This window comes from Solanum tuberosum, unplaced genomic scaffold (assembly GCF_000226075.1).
Source record: "Solanum tuberosum cultivar DM 1-3 516 R44 unplaced genomic scaffold, SolTub_3.0 scf00055, whole genome shotgun sequence".
Lineage (NCBI taxonomy): Eukaryota > Viridiplantae > Streptophyta > Magnoliopsida > Solanales > Solanaceae > Solanum > Solanum tuberosum.
The window spans coordinates 2,128,736-2,145,637 of record NW_006238981.1 but is presented as its reverse complement, the minus strand read 5'-3'; positions in this window follow the sequence as shown (position 1 = coordinate 2,145,637).

Here is a 16,902-nt window from a genome sequence, read left to right as displayed (position 1 = left end):
AATTTTTTGGAAAGGTCAAAATCGTTTGCTATAAAGTATAAGCGGAGCCACAAGCTCAAACAATCACAAAGAAGTTTTAAAAACAAAATTAAAAACAAATAACCCAAATGTACACCAAAACAAGGTGGCCTCACCCCACCACAAATAAAAGCAGTTGTCCCCAAATGCAAATAAAATTAACCAAGATTTTAGAGATAACAAAGGATAGAGAGGGAGGTAAAGAGGGGATCCTGGCTATGCGGTTGCTTCATTTGTCATGGCATCAGTATCCGGAGTGACCACCAGAAGGACCAGCTCCACTGGATCCCACAGTAGGAGACTTTGGTAAAGAAACTTGCACAACAATATTTATCATGATTTCTTCAGTCTCGGGTATGTCATTCGCTGTAGATTTCTCAAATATCTCTTCATCAGCTTCTACCTCCGATTCAGGATCAGCTATATGCTCCATTCCATCTCCATGTCCTGCGGCAGTTTGAGGCATTTCGGGCACATTTGGAACTTCCACTGTTCCAAAGATCATGGATATATCAGTGAACTTTAGGTAGTCCACATCTTTCTTTAACTCTGCAATGGTGGCCTTTACGTCTGTTACTTCCTCTGTGGCTCCTTGATCGTGTTCACACACTAGCATCCTTTCCTCTAGAGCACCAATAGTAGTGCTCAGTGGTCTAACAGTATTGTCGAGGGCAACCTGAATCATGCCTGGAATGGAGCTCTCTATGTTGGTAGTCTGACAATTAACAGTTTGGGCAAGCTGTCCCATTCGGATCACAGATACTTGAGTGATCGATTCACAGAGGGCAATAATAGTTGAAGGTCTAGGTGGTAATGAAGCAGCAGAGGAACCTGTAGAGTCAAAAGGAGTGGTAGTGACATCAGATATACCTGAAGGCCTAAGGGCCGGAGTAGGCAAAGATGCCTCTGCAAGTATAGATCTAGTGGTCACAACTTCCTTCTGTTTCTTTTTTGCCTGGTCCTTACGATATTCGGCTTCGATCTTTCGGATAATGGTGGAGGCGGTGGCAGCCAATTCCATATCCTTCATTGCATCTCCAGGCACCCGAGCTCTTTTGCATAATTCAGTGATTAATACCGGGAAAGGGAGAGATGTCTAGCCCTGCTTTGCACGCATATGGATTTCAGAGGAAATGATCTTCCCAAGATTTATCCTTGGTTTTTTCCATGATGCATCCAAGACAAGCTGCCTTAGCATGACGAAGAATTGATTCATTCTGTGATGGCATAACTGTGCTGCTGATGAATCCAAACCAGTATCGTGCATCTATGCTCAATTTTTTCTTCTCAATTGGAACTCCTTCTGCTAACCATGTCAGAGCATTATCATCTGAGACTAGTGGAGCTAACCAGTTTTTCATTGCATCCAGCTTCTGTGTCCTGATCAAGTGCTGGCAGTGGTCATTAATCTTATTGGACATTCCCAAAGCTATGTTGATAGTTTCACTGTCACAGGCTACCTTCCTTCCTCTTGACAACCACGTGGTCAACTGCTTTAAAAGATGAGACTAGCCTTTTTCGTTGAGGTACTAATGCACTGTATGCATCGTAGAACTCTCTAACCCAGCTTGGTATGTAAGAGTCGCGATGTCTTGTAATGGTATTTTAGGCACTACATCACTTCTGGATACCTATCAATAACCCCATCTATGGAAAGTCATTTCTCCTCAATAATCGTCCTCAGACCATTCGCTTTTGATCTATTCATAGATCCATGTTTGGGACCTTATACTGGATGTGCCAGCACTAATGCTTACCCTAGAGCTGGAGGAGTTGGAGTGGTGGATTGACTATCTCTGATCCGATATGGATGATGTATCCTTTTGGATCGTAACTCAGCCCTCCTTTCCTCTATCTGGTAATCTTTGTCAGACTCTGTACTCTCACTGTTATATGTGGGTGGCTCGGTAGTGTAGAAGCCTGTGCTGTCAGAGCTTGTGTCAGATAATTCGAGGGCTTTACCCTTTCCCTTGCTTTTTGAAGTTGTGGTAGCCTTGCCCCTGGGTGGAGGTGTATTTTCTCTTATCACAATTCCTTTCTCCCTCCCTTTAGTCGGTTGTTTGGCCATATCTGCAAAATGTTAGAGAGAGAATAGTGAGTAATTATACTGTAGCACGAAACTTCAGACAGACTCGCCGATCTAATCAGCGAATTGCCAAACCTCTTTAGCGATCATGAGTATGTTCGCCGAAAGTTATAGAATGCACAACACTTAAGATAAGAATTTAAAAGCGATTAAGGTTTAGGGGCGAACCGCTGAGTGATTCGGCGAGCTCAACTCAGCTCGCCGACTGACTTAACGTGCCTGAGATTTAACTCACTTTTCAAAATCGATCACACAAACCTCAAAAGCAAAATTAAACCAAGCATTAATGAAATTTAGCCCAGACCCATAGCACCCATTCATGGTGAACACACATTATGCATAGTTTTCCACATTTAGATTCAAGGTAACCAGAGTGAAAAAAGAAAGTCGAACAGAAAAAGAAAATAGGCCTCAATTTACAAAATAGAAGCAGGTCCTCGAAAATGTCTACTCATATCAGAGAGATCTAACATGCATTAGTGGACTCCTAGATTGCAGATGAGGTCTATCTTTTCGAGACCGAATGAAGGGTTTTCAGAAACTAACCTTTTCGCTGAGTAAACAAAGTTGTAATGCTAGGCTACAACGAAAATCCGAGTTCCAAGCACTAATCCGCTACTAAAATACTAATTTAAAGTGAGAAAAGGTAAATTACTACCTTGGTGTGAAGTTATGGAGTTTGAAAGTGAGAAAGAATGAAGAAGTGTGACTATTGGCCATATACGCTGTTTAATTTTTGTCCATTCAGCGATGTTAGTCGCACTCGCTAACGTACTCGGCGATTCTCTGAGTGATCATTTAGCCCTCCATTTCTATAAAGCATCAATTTCTTGTGGATCACGTAGGTGGTCTAGTTTGATATCGCCGAATCATGTTGGCGATACACCGCCTATTTTTTTTTCGAGTTTACCAAATTTTACAGGCTCCACATAGCACTTGCATTAAGCCAAATGACGAATCTAGTCAGGCTCGCACGGAATGGACTTCTGCTCGCCAATCTTCACTTTTCTACATTTCATTCACTTAAACCTATTGCATCAACGCACCATTATTCATAAAAGAAAAAACCTAATCATTTATGACCTTGGGTTGCCTCCTAAGAAGCACTTGATTTACCGTCGCGGTACGACGCAAGTCATTGCTCAAGTTTCATTGTTGGGGTTAGACATATCCTCATTAGGCAACCCCCTATTTCTGTGCAGATGGAGTTGAGGCAACGCATGGCTCATTAGGTCCTCGAGCAGTTGGACAACTTTGGTATGAGACCAACTAATTCATTTCATTCCTTCGATGTTTTTTTTCAATCCCTCCAGCTCTTTTTCCTGCTCGGTCACCTTGCAGAGAATTGTTGAGAGCATTCCCTCGATGCATTTAATCTCTTTGTTCACATTATTTCTTCTATTATGAGGAGGGATGTATTTATCCTTCCTTTTGCACTAAGCTTCGACCTTCACCATGTTTCTTTTCAACTCATCCATTTGAGTCATCAATGCGGTTATCAAGAAATCATTTTCAGCCTCTTCGCTCATTTTAGCCATATTGTCAAGCAATTGGACTGCTACTGTATGTGGCTGCTTTAATGTCCCGTCAGAAAGGAGTTGGTCGACCAGCATCTTGTTTCTGAGGTCAAGACTTTGGTAGAAGCAATCAAGGAAGATCGTACCGTAAATTCTATGAATGAGGATTGAGTTAGCAGTTTATTGAATCTTGCCCATGTCTCATGGATCCTTTCACCTACCAATTGCTTGAAGGTAAAGATACGATCGCGGAACATCATTACCTCTAATGCAGGAAACTCCATTAGCTCCTGAATACTGCTTGCCAGGTTTACTTACCCTGTCTGGAAGCAGACAAACCAATGAAACAAAACTAAATGTTAAGTTAGTAAACTACAACTAAGAAGAAAAAAAAGTCTACTAATCTAAAAATTCTCAAATGATACCAGTCCCCGGCAGCGGCGCCATTTTGATGCTTATCGTGACCAACGACACTAACCTACGGTATGAGTGTCTACGATCGTCGATAGTATAGTAACCCAACTAAAGGTTGGGGTTGTGTCCCAAGGGAGTGGCTTTGAGAATTAATAGAAAAATAAAATTTAGTTCTAACTAGTCGTAGCTAAAGACATTAACGATTAAAAACATAGTAAATTAAAGGGGGGTGACACGAAAGTGTCAAATATCAATTTGGGGGTTTTGTCACAAGTAGTAAAATTAGCAAAATTTAACAAGAAAATCAAGTATGGGGAAATATTCTTGGGGTGTGACCGCAATACAAGTTGAGATAAATCGTTGGGTACATGCTTTCAAACGAAACTTGCAAGATAATAGTGACTAAGCTAAGCTTTAGTTGGAAATAAGTTCCCTCTGGAGTAACTTACCTCGTTCCAAATGGGTTCCGCTTGGACACCCATTTGCCACATGAAGACCAGCCTACGCCTTACCCCATTCACTCTCTGGAGCTGAGTGTTAGGATATGGGACTAGGGCTCACCCTCTCGGGCAGAGCCTCATGTCGACCCACTCCTTAGGCCATCAATCTAGTGGTCTTGGTTTTGCGACCTCCTTTTCGGGCAAGTCAAAAACACATGGGTGGTTTTGTATTTGCAACTACAAACCCATTAAATTAAACCACAACCACTAGGTGAAATCACCATTAAAATACATCTACCCTATCAACAAGCAAGACCCAACAACAATATCAACACATATTTGCTAAATCACACCCCAAGAATGGGAGGGTTTAGCCACACATCAAGAAATAACAAAATACACCTAAAAATGATACTAAAATAAAATGGGTATAAGAAAATAAACCTTGATTTAAGCAAAGGAAGAAGAATGGAGAAGACCCACTTCCAACTTGGGGGAGATGAAATCCTTCTCTCTTCAAGTCTCCCACAAAACCCTCTTCAAACTTGAGAGAAAATATCTAAAAACGTACTATTCTATTCTGAAAATAATAATAATGGTTCGGAACTTTAAAAATTAATAACATGTTTAGTATTTTTAGACTTCAGAAAAATAGCGCTGGTGGATCTTTCGGTGAATTTAGTCGATGCCGCCGAATGATATCAGCGACTCACCCTTCTTTTGTTTCATCACCGTTTCATTCTTGCCTTCAGCATCTTCACGTTCTGGACCATTGGGCAGTATAGTACTACTTCGTGGAACTTTTCGGCGAAGCGCCGACTGCTCCTTTCATCACCTTTTTGATCCTCTTCCTTCAGGGCTTCGCATACTGGAAAAAAGGGCACAGTATGTCCTTTCGGCAAATCGCCAAAGGATCTTGGCGATGCTCATGATTCAGCTTCTTCGTTCTTTTCTGCGTGTTTGCTCCTTTTTGCACCTAAGTGTCCATGCTTTTACTAAAACTTCAAATACCTGAAACTTAAAAGTTTTCATAAGATATTGTGATAAAATAAGCATTCGAGGACACTGTTTCTATTAAAATAAATCCCTAAATGAGTCCAATTTGTGGACTCATCATCTTGCCATCTACCAGTAAAATTGGAACACAAAGCTATGTGGGCATTGAAAGCTCTGAATTTTCACTGGAAAAAAACCTCAAAAGAGAGAGTAGAGCAGTTAAACGAGTTGGACGAATTCAGGTTCAAAGCTTATGAAGGTTCAGCTCTCTACAAGCAAAATATGAAGAATTGGCATGATGCTAAAATACTTAAGAGAGAGTTCAAGGTGGGAGATTGGGTATTACTATAGAACTCCCGACTTAGACTCTTTCTCGAAAATCTCAAGTCCAAATGGTTAGGACCATTTAGAGTGACACAAGTATTCACAAATGGTGCCATAGAAGTTGAGGGTCAGGAAGGACCTACATTTAAGGTGAATGGGCAACTCTTGAAATTATACTTTGGAGAATGCCAAGGGATTTCTTTGATTGAGGTGGTGTACCTGGAAGATGCCTGGGAGTATTTCCACGTCGTGCCACGACATTAAATATGGTGCTTCTTAGGAGGCAACCCAAGTGTAAGTGTTTTAAATAATGTGTGTTGATTTTGCAGGAGCTGGATCATGAGCGAGACAAAAGTGCTTTTGGCAAGTCACCGAACCCGTTCGGCGAGCACGATTTGGTCCGCCTTATGGACCTAAAAAATGGGGCTGAGACTCTGGAACATTCGGTGGGATACCTTCACCATTCAGCGTGTCACCGATGTGCTTAGGCGACCTGACTTTACTTACTTTTTTACTTCAACGCTAACAACGTCCCTCAAGGATCTTCCGGTGATGTTCTGAGTCCATTATGCGAGTCGCCGATATGTTCAGCGACCTCCTACATCTTTGCCGAATGCTCTTCTCTGAGAGTGCGTCCCACTGAAACTAAGGGCGATGTGAAGATCCTTAGGCGCATCGCCGAAGCATTCTGCGACCGATTCACTCTCTCACCAACTGGGCGCTTAGTGAAGATCCCTCGTTATCTTGTTCTACCTGTTTACACACTAGAATGTTATCGATTCTTGTTAGTTTTCTTTATTATTCTTATTTTGTCTTATTTATGGTGATGCCCGTTCTCTAACCATATTGAGGACAATGTTGAATGCTTTTGGTGGGGGTGGGTGGGTGGCAATTGGTCAGTGAACCCCCTCCTGTTTGTGCCACCTCTCTTGTTTGTGTTTCAATATGGCGGTTCTCTTGCAAATTTGAGTATCGGTTGTGATCAATACCGATGACTTGATTAGTGCTCATAATCAAACAAAAATGTATGTGCGGCTCCGATGAGGCCAAATGAAATTGGATGGACAATATGTGAACTTTTTGCATCTCATTGTGACTAGCCAAGTATCAAATTGAGTATCTTCTGATGAACATTGCACACTAGCGAAAGTGTGGAGTCTTGTTTGACATTGCTGTCAATGTCTTGTGTGTGATGAGCTTACCATGAACCATGTGTGATGACACCTAGAATTTGCCTCGTTGGTCCGGTTGACTAAGTGATGCAATCTCTTGATATGATCTTAGAAAACTTTGAAGAGTGTGAAACAATTTGGCATTACACCTCTTTTGTGGCCTACCTTCTGAGTGTCTGAACCACGTTTGAACACCCTTTGAGCCTTAACATTTTCTTGGAAGATACTTGATGAAATCGTGACCTGTCTTGATCCATTACCCATAATCCTCATGATTTGTGGTTTGTGTGAATAGCCAACTTAGGCCAAAATCCTAAGTTGGGGGTATAGTGAAAAGAGAAGGTAAATCAAGAAGTGCAATAAAGTCCCCCTTTGACCCATGGTTTGAGAAAAATGGAACCCCTCCATATAAAAAAAGAGAAAAAAGAAGAAGAAAAGAATGAAAAAGAAAAAGAACGAAAAAGTTGTAGAATAAAGTTGTGAAAATGCAATGAAAATGGGGTATCCAATAGTCCATGGAAGATGAATAATGGGTTGACTTGTGAGCATGAATGAGAATGATGAAAAAGAGGAAAGAAAGTGTTGTTCACACCACATTTCATGAGGATTGCAGCCATTGAGCCTAAATGACCATACATTTGCACTCAGCTCTGTTACAAGCCTTGAAAAGACCTTTTTGATCTTGAGTGAGCGAAAACAATTGTTGATTGGAAAATAAGGGCTAACCTATAGGTGAAATTATGCATTGTGTTCATCTTTGTGAGTTTGAGCATTGCATTTGATTTCGAAGCTTTAAATTATGAACCATTGTGTGTAAATATGGAATCATTCTTTGTGTGAGGGAATTTGATTACCTTTGTTGAGCTTGAACTTGCATTTTGAAGTAAGTATTGTAAAACTTGAGAATCTTTGATAGTGGTGAGTCACAACTTGAATCTTTAAGTGCACAATTGATCCTTGCATGAGTATGTTGAGTCTTTTTGTGTGCATTCATGATTGACTCTTGTGTAGCACTGTTTGAGGCATTCCTTTTTGAATTGCTGAACTTGAGTTTTACTTGAGGACAAGCAAAAGTTTAAGTTGGGGGTGTTGATGAGTCCATGATTTGGACTCATTTAGGGCTTTATTTTTAATAGATTTAGTGTCCTCAAATGCATGTTTTGTGCCAATAACTGATGTAAATCCCTGATTTTCAGGTATTTGGATTTTTGAACGAAGCATGGACACTAATGTGCAAAAAGGAACAAAGCAAGCTAAAGGAATGAAGAAATGAAGACCTGGTGATCGCCGATGTCACTCGGCGAATCGCCAAATTTGCATGATCCCGCCTAAAGTTACAGAATACTGGAGCTAAACTATGGGTACCTTCGGTGAGCAGTATTTCCATTCGGCGTGTCGCCGATCCAATTGGCGAAGGACGACCAGATCGCCAAAAGTGCTGAAGAAGATTCAAACAAGTGATGATGGGCGAGATAAAAGGCAAATGGGCGACTCTTGCAATGATTCAGCGATCCCGATCTGGATCGCCTAAAGTTACAATAGCTGGACCAAGAAGAAGTTGAAAATGAAGGCGAGAAAGAAGAACAATCGGCGAGTCGCCGATCTATTGGTGAAGCCTGACTTACCTCGCCGAGTGATCTTAAACAGTTACACATTAGGCTTGTTTAAATTAATTTTGGCTAGAGAGAGAAATTTTGTAATACCCCGAAAATGCTAACAAGAGTCGCATGTCGATAAACCACTGCTTAATTATTACAATATGTTTAATTCTCATTTTGGGAACTTGAAATAATGTTATATTTGCAACCTTGTTTAAAATAATTGTGATCGTAATTTAATGTATTGTCTGGGGGTATTTGCGTAATGTTTTAATTAGAAATATATATAGCTTTAAAAGGAGGTGAAGGATATATATATATATATGTAAGTGTATATGTATGTATTTGGGCAGTACACAAGTATTTGGGCAGCCAACTTTTATGGACATCTGTGTATATGATAAGCACCTCTTGTGTTACTAAATTTTGACACCTTCTCTTAGGAAATTCGTCTCACCTGAAGTATAAGCCCCTTAGAACATTATCTAACTTGTTGTTCTTCAATATCACAAGAGAAAATCTAGGTCCTTTTGGTTGGAAATCGAGTTACACTCTTCTTTTTGGTAAGTAGTAAAACCTGTTTTTGAGCTGGGTAGCGTTTAGTAGATTAAGCATATCTCGTTCTATAGAAATTTTTTTACTGTGAATAATTATGATTTGGAAAGATAATTCGTATATGTACAACTCTTATGTTTATATTAAACTCTAATTTAGTTGGTATGGATTCGAAATATGGAACGCATCATAGGACAAGTTATGTCAAGATTCTGAAGTTCGAAATCCTGTATGGACAACTGTTAGTGTTTTGAATATATCTTTTTATCCAAAATACATTTTGAGGTGATTCTTGGTTGTTTGCAACCTTAAGAGAGGTACCCACATCTTTCATGAAGAGTATACAGTCCAGTTTTTCCGTTTGCCATTTCAAATCTTAGTTGCGACATGATTGCATTAGGATGGCCAGAAATTTTACTGTTTTGGGGAGCATAGTCGTATTTGTATAGGGTAGGCTTACTTGTGATGATAACCCTATTTTACGTCATCATTATTGAGCTTCTAGAATTAATAAGTTATTGAATTCTATTTTTTAAGGTTGTATATCCTCGTGTACAAGTTGAAGACTTTGATACGCTGCTAGGTCTACGGTTTGACTCATGGAGTTTTGTGGACTGTTTTTGTGCTAAAGAACTGAGGTTTGTGTATAAACTTATACTTGTACTCTTTTTACCTGGTGGTATATCTGAAATTTATCTTGGTACCTTGGTTACCTCTTGTCACTTTGCATTGTCGTATTGGTATTCTTTAATACATTAAAGACGCTTATGTAACTCGCCCACTTGTACGGATTGTTTGATCACTTAGCACTCTTGTTGGGACCTTGTCCTTCTTGTGGCTGTGACTTTGTCACTCTTGGCATGCCTCTTGATTCGGATCATTTGCCATCTTGACTCTGGATTTTTAGTTCGTCTTAAGAATGGAAGTTGTCTATTTTAAGTACGAACTAGGAAACCATTTTTTTAATATGGTTCCTGGTTCTCTTGATTATTGGGTTTTGACCCTTCTTGATACCTGCTCGTGCTTGGTGTGATGACATGATGTATATATTGGGTGAGCCTTGTTATTAAATCTCTTGAAAAGTTGTGCTATGAGCATTCTTGACATTTAGACCTTTATTTATTGAACTTGATACTCCTTGTTTATTGTTTACTTGATTTACTTATTTTGTTTCGATCGTGCTGCCCTACACTTGAGAATGATAATTTGGTGAATTTAAGGGCTCCAAACCTATAGTTTGTACACCACTAAGCTATATGCTTAGCGATAGTTGTTTCTATCGTAGGGGCTGTTCACGATGATGCTTGAAGCTGGCCATTGATGATGGAGATTTTGAACGCCTTAAGGAAGATCACATTTGCATATAGGCATATATATTTTGTATAACCTTGGGACTTGTACATGATCTTTGTGTTGTATATTTATAGGAGATTTTGAGGGCTGATTTGGTCATGTCACCATTGGTTGTAATATAAGTATGGTTATACGTTTTTATCTTTTGGGGTGTGTAAATCCAAGTCTTGTAATATACTAATTTGCTATATCTCTTGAAAGTTGTGTGAAGCATGAGCCGGCTGATTTCGGTACTCGAAAGCTTGTAATATTCTTGTTGTTTCACCCTGAGTGTGAGGTTAACATATGCATGAAGATCTGGTCGGTTAATTGCTTAAATGTTATATTTTTATTTTTTTGGAGTTCGTTATGAATCTAATCCCTCTACTAGATTAAAATCAGTATGCCCTCATTAATTGGTTTTAAATGTCACAAGTATTTAATTAGATTTCTTGTTTAAGTAGTGGTATCGTTTTGAAAGGATTGCTACAAATTCATTCAGAAAGGGGAGAAATAGAAAATTAAAAGCAAAAATATTACCATTGTGGTTTTCAAGGGATTTTAGCAAAGATTCTTGGTTGAGATTTTGTAATAGAGAAGATTTTTGTAATTCCTAAACTTTTGAATTTCAATTACCCAACTGTAGAAAACATGGCAGATGTTGATTTTGTTATTTTTGCTATGTGTGGATAAAACCCTTTTCTTAGGGTTTTGACTATGAAGCCAATTGTTGAGTTTTACTAAGTGGGTGTTGTTGAATTGCAAATAATGGTGTTAATTTGAAGTGGGTTTAAGTTGCTACTACGTTTTGAAGTTGTGTTGCATGTTTAGTGTAACAAGTTCAGTGTTGTGCACTTGCTCGAGAGAGAGTTGCAGAGCCAAAGTAGCAATCTTAGCATCCTTAGTAGTGGGTTACCATGATTTCAACTTGAGAGAGTGAAATATGGGATCTATCCTTTGTATCCAGCTTGAGAGAGTGGATTTGATGAGGACCAAGGGATGGGCATCTTCCGGTTAGTGTTGAAGTTCGAAAGAATTCGACATAGAAAAGGTAACGAGAGAAAGTTACTTTACATATGGTCCGACCTACCCACAACAAATTATCCTATTGTGAGCATCAATATTCACCCACTAAGTTAGAATTCGGCAATTAGATGGTCATTACCCCAAGTTTTAGTTTACTATTTGATCGTTTCGTGTTGAAGTGTGAAATTGGAGGGATAATAGAAACTAGATATTTGAAACTAAAACCAAAAAGGTGAAATACTTGCTCAATTGAAGAGATTGTTTTCATACTTTCATCATTGAATTTGAAAGAAAAAAGCCTACTCCCTGTGGGATTCGACCCCAACTCACTTAGTTGGGTTATAGTACTGACTAACGATCGTTGGCACTTAGTATTGGATGAAGTTTCCTGATATGTGAAATCAGATACTACCCATGTCCCCTCACCACAAAGATGTCCCAATCACATATTAAATATCATTATTTCCCAAATCTGGGGACTGATATGAAGTTCTCACGCTCTCAATGGTATTCAAACAATGCATGCACAGTACCATAGACTTGCGCTTCTTTTCTATAGCTTAACTTTCATACCGTTAGACTAGGATCACTATAGGACTTCACTTGGATTATAGCGTAGCTCGGGGAAGGGTATGGTATATATATATATATATAAATAGTAACTATTACCCTCCCATTCTTTTATCGACATCCAGATTTGGCAATAATTTCTTGCAAATCTTTTATTCAGTCATCATAATATTTTTTATTTTTCTCTTATTTTTGTAAAAATATTTTAAACATCTACAATATTTGTGTACTTTCCTTTTTTGCAATTACACCTTTTCTTTTCACACCCCAATTTTTGCGCCAACCGCTATAGTAGACACCCTCAACATAGGCATTTTGCTTGAGTTGAGGTACATAATGTCCAAGAAGGGACCAGGGTCAAAATAATGATTTTTATGAAAATTTGGAAAGGTGAATACGGTAATATAACAAATGGTGTGTTTATGCACAAAATCATGGATCAATGGATATTTATTTTAATTTGGTTGGTCATTTAGGCGAATTAAGTGGACTTAATTAAAAAATGACCTATGATCCATTCCTAAATACCAATTCTATCATGCATCTCGATGAGACTAACAAGTCAAGTTCTAGCTCGACATCTAGAGTTTGAACAATGTAATTATCTCGCTCACACATAGCACATAGTTTCACTGCTTTATTTTAACTATCAGGCTCATGTCGTAGCTTACTTTACAGTTGTCATGTCAATATTCATCATGTTATTCAAAGATCCTACACAGATAATCTAACAAAATCAACCAAAAAACAGAACATTTCATAGTGGTCAAAAACCGTCATTGAGTTTAGTATGTTATTATTCTTATTTTACTTTTACAAAACATGCTAAACATGATGGTTCAATAGAAATTAAGGTCCTTAGGGAAACAACATAACAAGAAAATCCCAAGGACACAAATAAGTATATGGGCTACTCAAACTTTGTCAATATAAAAATATGGACACGTACCTTGGTTACTCAGAATTCACTAAGATACTCATAAGGGTACTTAAGAACCCTTTTTACTCAGACATCACCAAGATACTCATCAAGGCATACACATATAGACTACCCACCTCATCACGAAAAGGTGTGCATTTTCCCTAATGCATAAAAAAGAATAGTAAAATCAGAGGTGAAGACATACCTGTGGAATCTATGCGCCGGTGCCCGTATATGTAGTCTCACCAGATGTATCAGACACAAACGTGGTACTATTTTTAGATTGTACCAAAATTGAAGCACCTGCAACTTGTTATCGGTCCCTCTCCTCTCTCTACTGCTCTTAAACCATAGACCTCTTCCTATCTATCTCAACATACCACTGCTCTCTCTTTGAAGCTCTCTCGACCTCCTCCTGAGATACAAAACTATCGCCGGTATGCATTCACTTCCCATGTGTTTGAGCGGCCTCATCATCAACAAAGAAATAAAAAATGATCAAATGGGATTACGACATAGACATAGGGAGGGCTTAAATGAAAGGTACTCTTGTGCTGGTAAATGATGTAAGATCTGCTCTAAGTTGGGCCACCTCAGTCGACAACCCTATAGATTGGGACTATGTATACCCCTAAGTTGCACAGCCCTATGACGCTCAAATGCATTTATCTTCCCATGTACCGCATGGGCCACCCTATCAAAGATTGTCCTCATCATTTTAGAAACTTTCTCCTTGGCATGACAGATATCCAGACCCACGACTTCACCTGCTGCACCAATTGGAAAAGATGAGCCCTAGTCCGCATCTAGCACTAGACTTACTCATGTAAGAAAGTTGTTATGATAGTAACCATGGCCGAAGTCTATGGCCATGGAAATCTGGAAGTCTAGTAGATAGCATCACAACTGTTGGTGCAGCCCTTGTAGGCTTTTCTATAGTAGCACCCAACTCCGAGATGACATCCTCTATACTCAGCTATGTTGTTGGCCCCTCAAATAACTCTAGAAGCTAAACCTAGGTCTGAGGATCTCTTCTTTGGGCGATCGGATTAGTCTAATACATTATTGATCACACAAACCTCATTCTAGTCACCTCGATTAGAAGGTCCACAACCTTTCTAGTATGAACTCTAGAATCCATGTATACTCTATTAATTAGCCATGGGAATCGAATGATTTTTCTATCTATGAAGCGTCGGTGATAGATCTTTTTAATGATGTACCTCGGGATATTACTATCACACCTTCCATGATACTAGCCACTAAAACAACCTACTCTAGAGTCAGAGAATTGTTGTAACACCTCAGAATTTGGAAAAGAAAGAAAATGGATTTTTGGGCTGCAAGCTGTGTCTATGGGTCCTCATCTAAGGATCGTAGAAGCTTCTACGGGCCATAGATGACATCCGTAGAAAGGGAAATATTTTTTGAAAAGTCATCTACCAGTACCTCTTTTTACGGTTCATTGGGACAGCCCGTCAATCGTTGTACGAGTCGTAGATAGGTCTCGTAGGTGAGTCCTAGACTTAGTTAATTTTGAGGGTAAAATTGGTTTCTACGGTTGGTGTCTACAGACCATAGGAATACCTATGAGCCGTAGATAGGCTTTGTCAAAGTTGGTCCAATTTTAAATGTTTCTGTACTTTTCTACAGTTGACCAGTACGGTCCGTAGGAAGTAGGTCCAAACTGTAGAAGGGTCCGACAGTTAATTTTAAGGGTATTTTGGATCTTTTTTCTAATAGGTTAATGCCTAAACTAGGCCACTTTGGTCCTAATCCTAAGCCCTATATAAGTGTTTTAAGCCCTAACACTACCCATGAGTAATCCTTAATGATTGGCTAAATAATCTTCTCAAAATTGCATAGTTATTCTTTGTAAATATTATGTTCTATTTTGCACATTTATTTGTACGCAGTTATATCATTAAAATTCGAATTTCTAATGCAATATAATGAAGTAAAAAATTCTCATGTCAGAAAGATTGGCCGAATAATTTCAAAATAAGTCAAAAACTGGAATAATAATTACGGTATGTGACCTATTTGTTTTGCAAACTGGAATAATAGTTACGGTTGCGTATACCTTTTCAATCCATAGTTGTTCCACCCATACCCTCATAATCTACATTTAAAGAAGTTGAATTCTGATGGAACTCTGCGATATCCATTTATGATTAAAAAAAGAAAGAGTTTGAATATAATGATTACATTGTTGAAAAAATGGCAGATTAATTTAATCATATTTCTTACCAAATAAAACTCTTCTCAAAGTCATAAATGTTAGACTATGTGTGTAATTAAAAAAAGACCAAAGAATTATGTGAGGGTGAATCCTTTATGGCTACTAATAAAAAAAATTATGAATAAGAGAATATTTGTACGTAAGAAAGTTGAGATTAATTGGCATGGGGGACACTCCCAAAACTTAATTTGAGAAATAGCCACTTAATTTCTTGTTTATTTAATTTTTAGGGTTAGGGTTAGAAAAAGTGAAAAAGTGGATTGGGTTGTGGGTCATGTACCTTTTCATCACTTTAAGAACACGGGGGATAAAAATACAAGTATATAAAATATTATTTTCATCCCAACACTTCAACATTAAATAAATTCATCCCTCCAAAAAATTAAATTACAATCCCAAGAAATATAAAAATATATTTAATAATATTGGGTAAACATTTTTTGAGGAAACCTCAGAACGTTCTCAGAGAACTCTTCGTCTTTCATTAACCTGTTTTACCGAAATCATCAACCTCCATAAAACTGATCATTCTCCAGCAAAACTTCCATCTTCCATTATTGAAAACATAAAGAAAAGTGAGATCATATAATCGTTCCTAAAAAATGACGTGGAGTGAGTCTTTGTTTCATCAATCTTCTTTCCCAAGTTCAATTGAATCTTTTTCAATTTTCTTCCCAAGTTCAGTTGGATATTTTTCAATCTTCTTCCTCTCAAGTAAGTTTTATCGTGTTTTCAATAACTTTTAGCTATTTGATTTTTTTTATTGCGATAGTGTAGCGAAGTTTAGATTTTTGCTTAAAGTTCTAAAAATTTTACCCGTTTGAGTTCATACTTTTTATTCGAAATCATTACTGACGTTTTGCTTTCCAAACTATGGAATATTATGGTGTCATTCATGAGATTATTGAAGTAGGGTATTCAGGCCGCCGAGTGTCGTGTTTCATCTAGCTGATGGTGAAGCATGAAAGCATTTTGATAATGTATATCCTGATTTTGCTAGTGAACCAAGAAATGTTAGATTGGGGTTGTGTGCAGATGGCTTCACACCATTCTCTAATGCTGCTTTGCCTTATTCATGCTGGCCGGTATTTCTTACTCCGTACAATCTTCCTCCTAAAATGTGCATGATCAATTCCTACATCTTTCTAAGTTGTGTTATTCCAGGTCCCCGTAATCCATAAAGTTTGATTGATGTCTATCTGCAACCATTGATAGATTAGCTCAAGTTTGAAGGCGTTTTGACTTATGATATATCAACTAAGTAGAATTTTGTTATGCGTGCTTCTTTAATGTGGACTATTAATGATTTTCCTACATACGGGATGTTGTTTGGTTGGATGACAACTAGAAATCTAGCATGTCCGTATTGCATGGAAAATAGTAAGGCATTCACTTTAAAGCATGGCAGAAAAAATACATGGTTTGATTGTCATCGCCAATTCTTGCCAATGGACCATGAGTTTAGAAAGATGAAAAATGCATTTAGGAAAAATAAGGTTGAAAGTGACCCCCCACCTCCATTACTCACAGGGCATCAAATTTGGGAGAGAGTTTCTCAATTACCTAAAGTTACAGAAGCTTCACCTTCTAGACTTCCTGGATATGGTGTTGAACATAATTGGACCAAACAAAGCATATTTTGGGAGTTCCCGTATTGGAAGGACAATCTGCTACGACATAATCTAGATGT